This window comes from Mus caroli, unplaced genomic scaffold (assembly GCF_978045245.1).
Source record: "Mus caroli unplaced genomic scaffold, Mus_caroli_1 scaffold_1, whole genome shotgun sequence".
NCBI classification, from domain to species: domain Eukaryota; kingdom Metazoa; phylum Chordata; class Mammalia; order Rodentia; family Muridae; genus Mus; species Mus caroli.
The window spans coordinates 99,116,657-99,133,551 of record NW_028227256.1 but is presented as its reverse complement, the minus strand read 5'-3'; the positions used below and the strand labels follow the sequence as shown (position 1 = coordinate 99,133,551).

General features: G+C 37.8%; 1 pseudogene; it reads right to left on the bottom strand.

Moving 5' to 3' along the window:
* Nucleotides 1-16,895, bottom strand: part of LOC147006094 (contactin-associated protein like 5-2-like) — a 195,864-nt pseudogene that overhangs the window by 120,213 nt on the left and 58,756 nt on the right.

Sequence of the window (16,895 nt, the reverse complement as noted above, 5' to 3'; positions counted from 1 at the left end):
CTTTTTTTCTATAATGTAGTATGTTTTATGTTCTTTAAATTGGCTCAATCTTTAGAGACTATGTCTCTGTACATGCATATATGATTGTCTGCACTTTCACAAGTGCACACAGACTACAATCAACATACACATTTCAAAGGCCATCCTCAGTTATGGGTCCTTAACCTCGATATTTTTTTAAGATAGGGTCTCTTATTCGATAGTGCATTTATTAAGCAAACAGGCCTGTGAGATTTGAGGGATCATCCTATTTCAACAGAGTTGCACTGGAATTACAGACCCATGCTCCTGCTAGTATAACTGGTTTTATATGGGTTCTGGCAATCTTAACTCAGGACCTCATGGTTTCACAGCAAGCATTTTCCCAAATGATCAATCTTCCCAGGCCTGCATCTTTTACAGCACCCCTACTCACACACCATTGCATCTATAACATACATTGAGAGGATAAACATTTATCAAAACTAACAGCAAGAAAATGATTATAATCCATTTTCATTAGCCTCTATAAACCCTGGAAGGTTTTCTCTAATTTTATGTGATCCACACCTTGAATTAAGATTGCTATCTAGTTGAATTTGTTTCCTTTTTCTTAGGAGTGCTTTAGTGAACTACAAGATGAGAGATAATATTTAGCACTGACAAAGATGGATAACTAGCACATGATTGTAAGAAGGGTTTTTCACTTGAAATTATCTTGATGGTAGTTGAGGCTATTAAAAAATTTCACAAGGAAAGTTGGTATAACAGTAGCCTGTTTCTTGAACACAGACTCTGAGTTCTCTGAGGTGCTAATTCACTGGGAGCAAGTTTTCATCTTAGGTGAGTGTCTCCACTGAAGATGAAGCTAGCAATAACTGACCATTTTATAATGGGCTGCTGAGAGCATGTTTCAGGAGGGCAGCAATACATTCTTTGTGGGAGGAAAGGGAGAGGTACTTCTTGTTCAAATGAGATTTACAGAAAAATGATCGAATTTACAATGTATAAAGATAAAGATTGGAAAGCTAACTAAACACTGTGGTGCTAATTTGATACCAAGTCAGCATATTTAGAAGAAAAAATGAATGAAGTCGGAGTTGTTTGAGAGCCGGAGATATAGCTCTGTCAATAACGTTTTTCAGTTCTTTTGAGAACTTAAGTCCAATCCCCAGAAGATCTGCAGAACTACTTGGTGTTGTAGAACATACCACTAATCCCAGCAGTGAGATGGGAGAGACAAGCATATGTATGTACTTTCAAATGCATGCATGTGTATACACAGACATACACACACTCACATGCACACAAAAACACATGCACACACATATACATCACATGAGAAAGAGGGAAGGGAGAGAAGAGAGAGGGAGGGAGAGAGAGAGAGAGAGAGAGAGAGAGAGAGAGAGAGAGAGAGAGAGAGAGAGAGAGAGAGAGAGAGAGAGAAAGTTGTTGGGAGTTTACCAATTAACCTGTCTGACTAGTGACACAAGGATCTATCACCTTAGTGATAGGATTTGCCCAGCATATTGTCACATTTGTTGATGGCAAGTAGTTTGACAACTGATAAACTGTTCCAACCCATTTTATATGACTTTAGAGAAACAAATTACAGCATGCTGCTTCTATAGCAAATTATGATAATTCCTGTACCCCAGTGTTCAGCCCTATATATCCTTCTATTGTACCTAATGTCTTCCATTACTGTTAGGTGTTCTCTTGTACTTCTTTTCACTATGGGGCAGAGCTGGCTTTTCTGGTGACTATTATTAAAAAGCAGAAAGCTGAATGCTCCTGTCAATAGGCACAGGAGAGAGTTTAGAAACAAACTTTCAGACATTTCATATTCCAACACCTCAGGATAAGGGTCTGATCTCTTTACAGACACAAGTAGAATTTTTCAACTGGACAAACACCAGATGCTTCCAGAATGATATGACATGATATTTGCTGTTTTAATATACTAACATTGGGTAAACATTTCAAACATAAAGTAATCTCCAAGCAAATGACCTTAGGAAAGCTCAAAGAGCAATATTACGCGTGACAGATCATTTAAAAAAAAAAACCTATAATTTCAGCTTGTAAATCATTTTGACTTAGTATTATGGAGATACTACTACTACCATCCCCAAAACACCCCTGTTTCCATTGAGAAGTTCTATCCTAGTTTGACTCCTAATCATCAATCTTTAGATTTATCCTCTGTACCTGAATATATTTTAGTTTTACTTGCTCTGATGAATGAAACAAAACAAAACAAAACAAACAAATACACAAAATTCAAATGTCATTTCTTTTTCTCTTTTTCATTTCTTAAAGGATTTTCAATTACATGTTTGCTACTACCTTCTTCCACATCTGATACTACTTCCTGAAAATTCCTTTAGATATTAGATACCCTGTTTTTGTTTGTTTGTTTTGGTTTGTTTTGTTTTAAATTAGGTATTTATTTCATTTACATTTCCAATGCTATCCCAAGTGTCCCCCACCTGCTTCCCCACCCACCCACTCACAGTTCTTGGCCCTGGTGTTCCTCTATACTGTTGCTGATAAAGTTTACACGACCAATGGGCCTCTTTCCACTGATGGCTGACTAGGCCATCTTTTGATACATATGCAGCTAGAGTCAAGAGTTCTGGGGTACTGGTTAGTTCATAATGTTGTCCCACCTATAGGGTTGCAGATCCCTTTAGCTCCTTGGGTACTTTCTCTAGCTGCTCCATTGGGGGCCTTGTGATCCATCCAATAGCTGACTGTGAGCATTCTCTTCTGTGTTTGCTAGGCCCCCGCATTGTCTCACAAGAGACAGCTATATCTGGGTCCTTTCAGCAAAATCTTGCTAGTGTATGCAATGGTGTCAGCGTTTGGAAGCTGATTATGGGATGGATCCCTGGATATGGCAGTCTTTAGATGGTCCATCCTTTCGTCACAGCTCCAAACTTTTTCTCTGTAACTCTTTCCATGGGTGTTTTGTTCCCAATTCCAAGAAGGGGCACAGTGTCCACACTTTGGTCTTCGTTCTTCTTGAGTTTCATGTGTTTAACAAAGTGTATCATATACCTTGGGTATCCTAAGTTTTTGGGCAAATATCCACTTATCAGTGAGTACATATTGTGTGAGTTCCGTTGTGATTGTGTTACCTCACTCAGGATGATGCCCTCCAGGTCTATCCATTTGCCTAGGAATTTCATAAATTCATTCCTTTTAATAGCTGAGTAGTACGCCATTGTGTAAATGTACCACATTTTCTGTAACCATTCCTCTGTTGAGGGGCATCTGGGTTCTTTCCAGCTTCTGGCTATTATAAATAAGGCTGCTATGAACATAGTGGAGCATGTGTCCTTCTAACCGGTTGGAACTTCTTCTGGATATATGCCCAGGAGAGTTACTTCTGGATCCTCTGGTAGTATTATGTCCAATTTTCTGAGGAACCGCCAAACTGATTTCCAGAGTGGTTGTACAAGCTTGCAATCCAACCAACAATGAAGGAGTGTTCCTCTTTCTCCACATCCTCGCCAGCATCTGCTGTCACCTGAATTTTTGATCTTAGCCATTTTGACTGGTGTGAGATGGAATTTCAAGGCTGTTTTGAGTTGCATTTCCCTGGTGATTAAGGATGTTGAACTTTTTTTCAGGTGCTTCTCAGCCATTCGGTATTACTCAGGTGAGAATTATTAGTTTAACTCTGAGCCCCATTTTTTAAATTGGGTTACGTGATTGTCTGGAGAACACCTTCTTGAGTTCTTTATATATATTGGATATTAGCCCCTATCTGATTTAGGATAGATAAAGATACTTTCCCAATCTGTTGGTGGCCTTTTTGTATTATTGACGGTGTCTTTTGCCTTGCAGAAGCTTTGCAATTTTATGAGGTCCCATTTGTCGATTCTGGATCTTACAGAACAAGCCATTGCTGTTCTATTCAGGAATTTTTCCCCTGTACCCATATCTTCAAGGCTTTTCCCTACTTTCTTCTCTATAAGTTTCAGTGTCTCTGGTTTAATGTGGAGCTCCTTAATCCACTTATATTTGACCTTAGAACAAGGAGATAGGAATGGATCATTTCGCATTCTTCTACATGATAACTGCCAGTAGTGCAAGCACCATTTGTTAAAAATGCTGTCTTTTTTCCACTGAATGGATTTTGCTCCCTTGTCAAAAATCAAGTGACCGAAGGTGTGTGGGTTCATCTCTGGGTCTTCAATTCTATTTCATTGGTCTACTTGGCTTTTGCTATCGCAGTAAAATGCAGGTTTTATCACTATATCTCTGTAGTACAGCTTTAGGTCAGGTATGGTGATTCCAACAGAGGTTCTTTTATACTTTATAAGAGTTTTTGCTATCCGAGGTTTTTTGTTATTCCGGATGAATTTGCAGATTGCCCTTTCTAATTCGATGAAGAATTGAGTTGGAATTTTGATGGGGATTTCATTGAATCTGTAGATTGCTTTTGGCAAGATAGCCATTTTTACTATATTGATCCTGCCAATCCATGAGCATCAGAGATCTTTCCATCTTCTGAGATCTTCTTTAATTATTTCAGAGACTTGAAGTTCTTATCATACAGATCTTTCACTTCCTTAGTTAGAGTCACGCCAAGGTATTTTATATTATTTGTGACTATTGATAAGGTGTTGTTTCCCTAATTTCTTTCTCAGCCTGTTTATCCTTAGTGTACAGAAACGCCATTGACTTGATGAAGGCATAATTACTTTGATAGCTGAACCACAAAAAGACCCAACAAAGATAGAGAACTTCAAACCATTTTCCCTTATGAATATCGATACAAAAATCCTTAATAACGTTCTTGCTAAATGAATCCAAGAACACATCAAACAACCATCCATCCAGACAAAGTAGGTTTCACCCCAGGGATGCAGGGATGGTTCAATATACATAAATCCATCAACGTAATCCAGTTTATGAACAAACTCAAAGACAAAAACCACATGATCATCTCGTTAGATGCAGAAAAAAGCATTTGACAAAATCCAACACCCATTCATGATAAAAGTCTTGGAAAGATCAGGAATTCAAGGCCCATACCTATACATGATAAAAGCAATCTACAGCAAACCAGTAGCCAACATCAAAGTAAATGGTGAGAATCTGGATGCAATCTCACTAAAATCAGGGAGTAGAAAATGCTGCCCACTTTCTCCCTACCTATTCAACATTGTACTTGAAGTCCTAGCCAGAGGAATTCAACAACAAAAGGAGATCAAGGGGATACAACTTGGAAAGGAACAAGTCAAAATATCACTTTTTACAGATGATATGATAGTATATATAACTGACCCTAAAAATTCCACCAGAGAACTTCTAAGCCAGATAAACAGCTTCAATGAAGTAGCTGCATATAAAATTAACTCAAACAAGTCAATGGCCTTTCTGTACTCAAAGGATAAACAGGCTGAAAAAGAAATTAGGGAAACATCACACTTCTCAGAAGTCACAAAAAATATAAAATACCTTGGTGTAACTCTAACTAAGGAAGTGAAAGATCTGTATGATAAGAACTTCACGTCTCTGAAGAAAGAAATTGAAGAAGATCTCAGAAGATGGAAAGATCTCTGATGCTCATGGATTGGCAGGATCAATATAGTAAAAATGGCTATCTTGCCAAAAGCAATCTACAGATTCAATGCAATCCCCATCAAAATTCCAACGCAATTCTTCATCAATTTATAAAGGGCAATCTGCAGATTCATCTGGAATAACAAAAAAACCCAGGATAGCAAAAACTCTTCTCAAGAATAAAAGAACCTCTGGTGGAATCACCATGCCTGACCTAAAGCTGTACTACAGAGCAATAGTTATATATAAAAAAGTGCATGGTACTGGTAGAGCAAAAGACAAGTAGACCAATGGAATAGAATTGAAGAACCAGAAATGAACCCACACACCTATTGTCTCTTGATCTTGACAAAGGAGCAAAACCAATTCAATGGGAAAAGACAGCATTTTCAACAAATGGTGCTTGCACAACTGGTGTTTATCATGTAGAAGAATTCTAATTGATACATTCCTATCTCCTTGTACTAAAGTCAAATCTAAGTGGATTAAGGCACTCCACTTAGACACACTGTTTAAAACTTATATTTTTTTGGTTCCTGTATTGTCTGCTCACTGTGTCATCTCTACCCCCATTCATCCCAGTTCAATTTTCTGGGCAATTTCTGAGAGTCTAACTTCCAACATCATAGACTTAAAAGTCTCCTCCATCAAACTGACAACAATTTTTCTAATTATTTCTGATTTTCTTTTTAAAGAACCATGATTTTATATCATGAATGTATGTACTTTTCTACCTCTATAAAGATGCTGTATGCTATGTATACATGTTAATGTAGGCATTTTACATGCTTGTGTGTATGTCTACACATATACTTGTACTCCACGAAAGGCCGAAGTAGATATCTTTCTCCATTTTTACGCACTGTATCTTTATTTAGACAAGGTCTCTCTCTGGTCCTAATACTCATCAAAGGCAAAACTAGCTGGTCAGTGATGTTTAAAATTCCACTTATTTCTGACTTCTAGCATTGTGCTTACAGTCATATGCATGGACTGGTGTAGAGCTCTGGTCCTTTGCTTGTGGAGCAAGCATGTTATGGATCACCCCCTAGTTCCTCTGAAGACATTGTCTTTGTGTTGGTTTTATGAAACCCATTATATTCCTATGTTTATTAATACCGAGTGGTCAGGAGCTATTTTTGAAAGCCTAAAGATATAAAAATGACATTCTAGAGATGACACATAAAATGGATTGTTCTTACATGAATAACTAAGTTGCAATGCTTTTAGAGAGTTCATCTCTTAGTTGACTCATGGTATTATGCCTTACCTCATCATTATTAAATGAAAATAATGATCCCTAGGGAATAGCAACCCTATTGAGTAGTTTTTCTGCAGATCAACAAAGATGTTCTGTCTTACAATGATACTATGTAGACAAAAAATGATTTCTTAATTCTCAATTATGATTCTATAGAATACCTAAGTTTATACCAGTACCTATTGAATGTTTTATAATAAAAGGCTGCACTGGGACTACGCAAGTCTTCATTTGTCATGAGCTAATTTCACTGAATTAGAAAGCAAACATCTAAAAGATTTAAAATTAGGGAAATCATTTCTTTTTTTTTTTTTTTTTTTTTTTTTGGTTTTTCGAGACAGGGTTTCTCTGTATAGCCCTGGCTGTCCTGGAGCTCACTTTGTAGACCAGGCTGGCCTCGAACTCAGAAATCCGCCTGCCTCTGCCTCCCGAGTGCTGGGATTAAAGGCGTGCGCCACCACGCCCGGCTGGGAAATCATTTCTTTAGACTGTAAAACTCATCTTTGATAACTAAAGTCCACAAAGTGGAAATTAACATTTTTATTGTAGGTGCAAGGAAAGAAGATAAAATATTGGCTGGAATCATCTATACAAAACTCAATCCTTAATGAGACATTAGGCAGTTAATTTGCCTTTTGACATACTGTGCTAACTTGATTGCAAGCTTGTACAACCACTTTGGAAATCAGTCTGGCTTTTTCTCAGAAAATTGGACATGGTACTAACAGAGGATCCTGCAATACCTCTCCTGGGTATATATCCAGAAGATGTTCCAACTAGTAAGAAAGAAACATGCTCCACTATGTTCATAGCAGCCTTATTTATAATAGCCAGAAGCTGGAAAGAACCCAGATGCCCCCCAACAGAGGAATGGATACAAAAAATGTGGTACATTTAAACAATGGAGTACTATTCAGCTATTAAAAAGAATGAATTTATGAAATTCTCAGGCAAATGGTTGAACCTGGAGGGCATTATCCTGAGTGAGGTAACCCAATCACAAAAGAACTCAAATGATATGTACTCACTGATAAGTGGATATTAGCCCAGAAACCCAGAATACCCAAGATATAAGTTACAATTTGCAAAACACATGAAACTCAAGAAGGAAGACCAAATTGTGGACACTGTGCCCCTTCTTAGAATTGGGAACAAAACACCCATGGAAGGAGTTACAGAGACAAAGTTTGGAGCTGAGACAAAAGGATGGTCCATCTAGTGACTACCATATCCAGAGATCAATCCCATAATTAGCCTCCATATGTTGACACCATTGCATACACTAGGAAGATTTTGCTGATAGGACCCTGATATAGCTGTCTCTAAAGAGACTACACTGGGGCCTAGCAAACACATAAGTGGATGCTGACAGTCAGTTATTGGATGGATCTCAGGGCCCCCAATGGAGGAGCTAGAGAAAATACCTAAGGAACTAAAGGGATCTGCAACCCTATAGGTGGAACAACATCATGACTTGACCAGTACCCCGGAGTTCTTTACTCTAGCTGCATATGTATCAAAAGATGGCCTAGTCAGCCATCACTGGAAAGAGAGGCCCATTGAACTTGCAAACTTTATATGCCCCAGTACAGGGGAATGCCAGGGCCAAAAAGTGGGAATGGGTGGGTAGGGGAGTGGGGGGGAGGGTATGGGGGACTTTTGGGATAGCATGGGAAATGTAAATGAGGAATATTCCTAATAAAAAAGAAAAAAGGAAAAAAAAGAATTATAATTTTATACTTTCAGTGAACTTAGGGACCTAGTTTCAGGAGATGAATATTTAGTTAGATAACCAGTCTTAATAAAAGCAAACATATGAACATCTCTGTTGTAACTTATTATTCAACTTATGATTTGCATTTATGTTTGAACTTGTCATGATTTTTTTTAAAAAAAAGGAGACTTGGAGTACCATGTGAATTCCAAAAAATTACAAAAACTAGAACAATAAGATTAAGTAGGCTGAAGGACAAAAAGAAATGCAGTGCAGAAGCAAAATAGGAGAAGAGACAGCAGAACATAGAAGAATATTATAGAACTGAAGAGAAAGAGAAGAGACAGAGAAACATATAACAGAGTTAAGGAGCTGAAAAAATTGAAGAGCCAGAGGTGGGCAGAATAGAAGACAGAGAGCAGAGAAGGAGGAGTTGCAGAGAATCCAGAACATAGCAGGCAGGATTTTTCTTATCATGAGATAGGATAGAACATGGTTCTTCTTACTGATAAGGACAGGGCCTTTTCTCTAATAGACCTTCTAATACACAGATTTATGCATTTGTAAGTTAAAATGTGCAAATATAAGTGTGTAAGTTGATGAGACAGATTGTGAAGCCAACAAAAAGGTGAATGTGTGTATGAATGTATGTGTTTATATGCCCGTGTGCTGTGTAAAAGTCTTTTCATTCTGCTGGCATGACTTGTTTCACCTGTTTCAATAAATGTTAATTGCTACAAACCCCCTCTCACCTGGCCAGTGAGAGGCAAGGCTCTTGGGCAATTGGGAAAGGAGTCTTAGCAATTAATCTTTACTTCACCCTCTGCCTCTGTCAATCCTCCCAAACACACACATAGTTTTACAATTGAGTGTTAATTGTCAGAAGCCTGCAGCTTCCAGACTCAGAGTAACTTAGAGACACAGCAGACAAATGTAATTTTATTATAAGCAATCTTTACTCTTGCAATACCATGTTTTGCCCACCAATCCACACCAGTTCTCTATCCAATCTTCTGCCTTCTAGAGAGAACCCAGCCCGGGAAGGCTCCAAGTACCTTGGTTTGTTCATATGATTATCTTGGAAGGTGTATGGACATAGAGATTTTTCTTTCTTTTTCACCCTACATAGTTGAGATACTGCAAATCAGATGGAAATTTCCAAATGTGGGCTGAGATTACTAGGCAGTATGTACCACTGACTGGTGCTCCCATGAGGAACTAACTTTCAATGGGGATATTTTTACGGAACTACACATCATGCATATTTTTCATATTGTTTATTATCCTGTGGTAAAATGTTCTCTTTTTCCATATTGAAGAAGGAAAGTCATAATATCAGGCTGGGATCCAGAATTCAGTGTGCAGAGTATACTTCATGCCTGTATAATGTTGCATCTACAGAGAAAATTCACCTCTGGCTAATCTTCTGTTCAGTTTCTACATGCCAAAAGGTAAGTGTTGGCATATATTTTTTTGCAACCTACTTTTAATAAAGGTTAAACCTCTCCTCTAGAAGAACCAGCAGAGGTAGTGGAACAGAAAAGTTCTTAGGAGATGGGAGAAATGGATCTGTTTAGCAATAGTTCTTTGGGAGAGAGCTCAAACTTCTTTGCCAGCAGTTCAGTACCATACCAAACAACAAATAAAATGCAAGAGATTTATACTAGTTCTCTAGGCAGACAGGTACTGCACTTACATGAACCAGCGGCTTCACTCAGTCCAGCTTTCTAAGCAGGCATACACCAAACTGGATATATTAGCACTAGCTCAAACCTGAAGAAATTGCAAAGTTCAGCAACCATCCTGAGGCAAGGCCATAGGAATCTTACAAGCAGTTATTGGGTGAGTTTCTCTCAGTTCCTGCATTACCACAAGCTAAGCTCAACAATGATATGTAAGGTGAACCAATGTATGCATGACATCAGTTAAAAATATTGAGTTGGAGCAAACCAAATCAATGCTGTGCTTGCCTGCTACTGTCTGTGGAGTTATATTTGTACTCCATTATGGGTCATTCAATGTGTTTGTTGTATCAAAACATCCGTTTACCTGTTTCTGCTCCAACAAAAATCCTTTCCTTGTGTATCCCAGTAAAAACATCATTTGACATAACTGACTTTCCAAGGAAACTAGATTTTTCCACTTCATGTAATTGTAAGTTAAAGGTAGAAAAGAGCATCCTATCTATCTTTCAGGATTAATATCCTATCTATCTTCCTTAGACTGAGATTTGACATCTCTCTACATAAACATGCCTTGATTGTCCCCCATTGCATATTCAAGGCCGGGCTCTTTGCTCAACAGAACTGCCCCATCTTAAGCATTGTAGTGAGAATGGGAAGCCTAGAATATGCTTAAATTAAGCAATGCACAGCCCTTAGCTCAATGAACTTAGCAACTTGGCTTTCACTTCCATCAAGCTGTATGTACACCCCTTATGAAACAATGGAGTTACCTGAAAGCCTTTAGTAATTGCTTTTGTGTGGCAAAACACATTCTGAAGCATATCCCAGAGCTAAGGCTACTTCACTGATTCAAACTCGGCAGGATTTGGTCACATGCAGAGCAAGGCAAGGTAACTTCGAGGAAAGGTCCCTTATTTACTGATTTATAACTAAGCATGATTGGATATACATATGACTAATGTTAGATGCATCATGAAGAAGGGTATTTGCTATGAACAGAGCCTTATATAACCCAAGTTTATCAATAAGAATAGAAAACAATGCACATGCCAATTCCTTTTCCTCTTCTTCCTCCTCCCCTTCCTCCTCCTCCTCTTCACCTTCCTCCCCTTCTTTTTCCTCCTTGATGTACAAAAGAAGCCCATGAAACTAAGCAGGGGCCTACTGTTCTGGCTTTTAATTTCACCTTGTTTCAAATTAAATTATTTGCTAGTCTATTAGTTAGGGTTCTCTAGAGTCATAGAACTTATGGAATGTCTGTATATATTAAAGGAAATTACTAGGATAACTTACAGTCTGCAGTCTATCTAACCCCTTCAATAGGTAACTGTGAATGGAAAGCCCATGAATATCATAGTTTCTTGGTGCCACAAGGGTAGGTGTATAAGCTGATTTCCTGCATAAGGTGGAGTCATGCACTAGAGGGTTCAAACAGATATGATGGCAAGTAAGCCCATGAAGATGAAAAATAATACCCTCCTCCATCAATTGTCCTCATGTAGATCTCTAGCAGAATCTATGGCCCAGATTAAAGGCATATGCCATCATGCCTGCATTTAAAACTTGCTTTGTTCCAGGCTTGCCTTAAACTCAAGGGATACTTGCCTCTATCTCCTCAGATTAAAGGCATGTAATACCTTTCCTGGGCATACACTTTTCATGGCCACTATGGCTCAAGATCTATATCAAGAGTGCGTGTCATCCCATATCAAGATCCAGGTCAGCAGTCTGTGCCTTCCAGTCTCAAGATCTGAAGCACAGGTTTGCCTTTTATTTGTTAAATGTAATTCATTCCATATTAGTCAAGTTAACAACCAGAAATAGCCATCATAGCTACTTTGATATTTGTGTACATAGCTTAAATGATTAAATATAATGCCAAGATCTCTAAACAACCAATCCTAGGAGAGACCATCAGTAACAGTGAAACACAGTCCCATGAGCTCTTTTTTCAGCATATCCTTCTCTTCCATCTGTTCTCCAGTCTTACAATCCCTACAGTATGCTAACATATACTATACAGAATACTAACATATTGTGGCCCACCTTAAGTAGACTTCTGTTCACTTTGTCCTTTAGCAATTTTAGCATTTTCAACTTGTAAAAAGTTCCTTATGTAGTTTTGTCATTTTGAAAAGGGAGAAATAATAAATTTATACATCTACCCATGTTTAGGCAGGGATCTGTATTTTCACATGTGGTTTGTCTGAACAATGATGATATGGTAGAGCTTAATTATTAACCTTAACATCATTTGTTCTTAGAAAATTCACCCAGGTTTTATTCTATTCTAACATCTCAGTTGTACCAGGACTTTCAAACTATGCTGCCTGTATCTATGCCTTACAACATGTGTGTGAGAAATTGACTCCAGTTATGAAGATTTCTTCCCTTCAGGTTCCTGTGTGCATCACTGTGTGCCATTGTAAAAATAGCAAATACAAGCAGCTTTGTGGCAGTCCTTTATTATTTATTCTAAAAACGCATTTCTAAAATGGTTCACTAAGTGTTTTACTCTCTTGCATTCTTACCCATAATTTCATACTGAACTCTCTTTAAAAAAAAAAAAAAGAAAGAAAGAAAGAAAGAAAGAAAGAAAGAAAGAAAGAAAGAAAGAAATGTTTCTTTCAGTGAAGCATTCGGGTAATCAAACACAGGGAGTAGTTTTACAGCCAGAAACCTATTTTGCCTCTGTCTGAGCATACCATTGTTTTAATATTAACACACATGGCAGCACAGCCAGTGACACTTATGCAGAGGTACTATTTACATCCTCCTCCAACACTAAGCAAATCACATAGCAATAAATCACAACATCTGATCCCATCTGCATCCAGAGGCAAGCATGCCCTGCTCGAACCAATAGGCTAAGCTTCCCTTAACTAAAGGAAGATTAAATGTAGGCAAATTCTCTTCAGTCATACTCTGCTCTCTGGTCTGAACTGGTTTGGGGTTTATATGTAATAAAGCAAAACTCTTATCTACTAAATGTTTAGGGAGTGTTAGCATGTGAGCATTCCTTCTCAGCTCTGCCCAACAGAGCTGCCATGTAGGACTGGCTTGATATAAACTTGTCTTTGTGACCACTCTTCACTCTCTGCACTTTTCCTCTCTTCCTGCCCCCTTTCTCCCTCTCTCTTCTTCTCCCTCATCTCTCTCTCTCTCTCTCTTCTTGCCTCACCATACTTTCTTTTTCTTCCCTCTAATGTGGTCTAAGGATAAATAACATGTATAAAACCTTATTGATCATTTATTGTTATTCTTGAGCTTTAGGTTAGTAGTACTACACACTCCCCATAATCTTTTAGATTAAATGAATAGTTCTTTATATTTAACTCATAGTGGTACTCCATCAGAAAGAAAGACAACACACACACACACGTACACACTAAGTCAGAAAAAAAGGTGGTCATTAATGGGAGGGGTGGTCCATGGTCCTTTGGAGATTCAATGACCCAGTGTAGGGGAATGCCAGGGGGATGAAGGTGGGAGTGAGTGAGTGGGTAGGAGAACACACTCACACTCTCATAGAGGCAGGGGAAGGGGAAATGGGATAGGGAGTTTCCAAGGGGATACCTAGAAAGGGTATAACATTTGAAAGGTAAATAAAGTAAATATCCAATAAAAAATACAATATGTGATTTACACCTATGGTGTAGACAACTGTATAGAAGCCACCTTCCATCGGCTTCACTTCAGCTGTTACATACCACCATTCATCCTGAAGCTGAACTGTGTGGTTGGCATGAACTGACCAAATTCTAGAATGATTTAATTGTAAACGAATATTGCTAGAGGAGTAGAACCATATTCAGGAAAACAGGAGAATGCTTTGGGAGATGATACTATAGGGATACATGTGCATTTCGTCCATTCATTTGTTCAAATAATTGGTCTATATGATGGGATACTGACTTCATTGTGTAACTGGTTTTGCTTCTACTAGGAGGTTTTGTTCTGGCATAGTGAGATTAAAAAAATTGTATGTGATAAGACCATCATATGTGGCTATCATCATTATTTTTTGTATGATATCAGCCTTGAATTCCTGATCTTTCAAAATAGATTTTTATTGAATGCTCATAATCAGTAATGTCATCCTGATAGCCTAGGTGCTACAGGATGAAAACTGAGACAAAAGGTCTTCTTTAAACAGGCATTTGAGTTCATGTATGTATGTAAGATCAAGGCTACAATGTCTTGTAAGAACTCATGAGTTTTAAAATTAATTGCAATAATTACAAGAAAAAATAAAAACCAATAACAAAATTTCCTTTTGCAAATTAGCAGAACTCATTGGCCAAGTAAAATACTCTAGGTCTTGCAATTTCTGAGTGGTAAATATCATAGCTAAGTAGTCAGTCATTATAAAAGAATTGATACCTCTCAAAGAAAAATCAGACTCTCAAAAGTGAGGTTCTGTGCCACAGTGTTATTACTCTGATATCATACTTTCTCAAAGACCTGGATAGTGCTCATTTATAAACACAGACAGTATGTGTGCTTTTCCATCTCCCAGTGACAAGTATAGTTGGAAAGATGACAGAGTACATGTGGCAAGACTCCTTCTGCAATTTAGATCTGCTTATGATTTATTATACTTAATGGATTTCAGTGAGGAACAAATAATAAATAATTACTTCAAGACAATCAAAGCAAATTATCCTCAATGAGTTTAAACTTCAAAAAATTGACACTGGCCCAGCATAACAATTATAGCTTATATAGATAAACTAGAAGTAATATTATGCTAAGTCTGCTCAGGTATAAGTCTCTGCAGGGTACTGCAGATCATGAGCTGTCCTACCAGGCAAGACTAGCTTTCTGCCTTTATGCCACCAACACTTACCATTTCTGGAGAGCAAATAGCTAGGAAATTCTGAAAGGAGTAATTGAGGTAAAGAAAGATGAAGGGAGCTTGTGCTGTCATGAAACTCAGTGTGATCATTTTCTTGGATGCAGCTTTATCTTTGTAGATACCTGAAGATGAGTGGCTTATGTTCTTGGTCACTGGGTATGGTTCTTGGAACATGTATGTAACAGAGTTGCCAGAATCAAAAAGACCTGAAATCTCTGTAAAACAGAAGACAAGATAGCATACGTTCAAACACTTAGTCAATTTATCTGGGTAGCTGTAATACCTGCTCATTGATTTCTCTGCACCCAACACTGTTTTTGGGGTGTTCAGAAAGCACACAATCTGCTTCTTGATGATTTTACAGATGCCCAAATCAACACTTGTGTACATGTGCACATGTGAAGATTTGGATTTGTGTTCATTTTGACATTTAAGGAATTAAAGACTGAATGTCTACTTTTCTCATATTCCACTTTGTTCTCTAAGACATTAAACTTGGAGCTCACTGACTGCTAGATTAGCTGCTCATTGAGCTCAGGACTCTTCCTATCTCACTTCATCTAGTGACAAATCTAGTTTTCTAAGTAGATGCTAAGGAACCAGGCTCAGACTCTCATTTTTTTTTTGTGTAGCAAGCATATCACTGTCAAATCCATTTCCTAAGCCCTTTGTATCCATTAATATAATTATAGTTATGGCTGCAGAGATTAATCATAACACTCAACTTTGACTTTGTAATACCATGTTATCAGTGAGATTGTTTTTATAAAACACTAAAAGGAACTACCCAACAAGTTTTGAATTTGTAAGTCACTGAGTTACAAGAACTTATGATTTAGTGATTGGTAAATGGCTTGATTGGTCAAACATTTGATGCACCAATGTGAGTAACTGAGTTTGGATCTTTAGCATCTACATTAAAAGATAGTGTGGTGGTGTGCATATATATATCCCCAGACCTGGGGAAGCAGACACCGAAAGAACCCTCGTGTTCATTGGCTAGTTTAGGAACTAGTGAGTACCAAATTTTGAAGAGCAACTGAAAAATACATCTGTTATAGAATCCGGGCCACCACATACATGTGCATGCATGCATGAATACACAAACACACACACACACACACACACACATATATATAAAATCACATATACATATACATATACATACATATAGAAAATATATGTAAAGAATAAAACTGAAGATAACTTAAGGCCCTTTCAGTGGCCATCATGATATATGTGTTATGATTGATGACATGCCCATCATTATGTTGAAATACTTGTTCTGCCATTTTTCAGCCTCTTCTTCATCTAACAGGAAGTCATCTTTTTATGTACAGGCAAGAAGGAAATATTGTTTTTTATAGTAGACTTCTGAGACCTTTGACCACCTGTCTGCTTAGAAGATTGTGTGGTAAATTTAAGTTCATGTGGATATGATAGGTTTGTCTTCTTCCCAAGTAAGGATGCAGTGATCCTAATCCTCCTTTTACATTCTCTGAGTAAGCATCGGACACTAAAATTCAACCTTGGTTCTGCAAATGTTCTTGCCATTTTCCACCTTGTGAAATTTCTGTTAACCCTCTCAAATAGTGCCAGCTAGTTAAGGCTACATGTTTAGGTATACTGTATAGCAGACTAGGACTACTGGGGCAATTTTGAGAAAGGTTCAGAATCAATGTTTTGCTTGTATCAAGCAAGTTATATCAGTGTCTCTTATGTTCAAAATATGAAGTAGACACTGCCATAGTGATGTTGGCTCATCATCTGCTTGACACAAGCCTTTTTCTTTTCTTTTTCTTTTACTTTTTCTTTTTT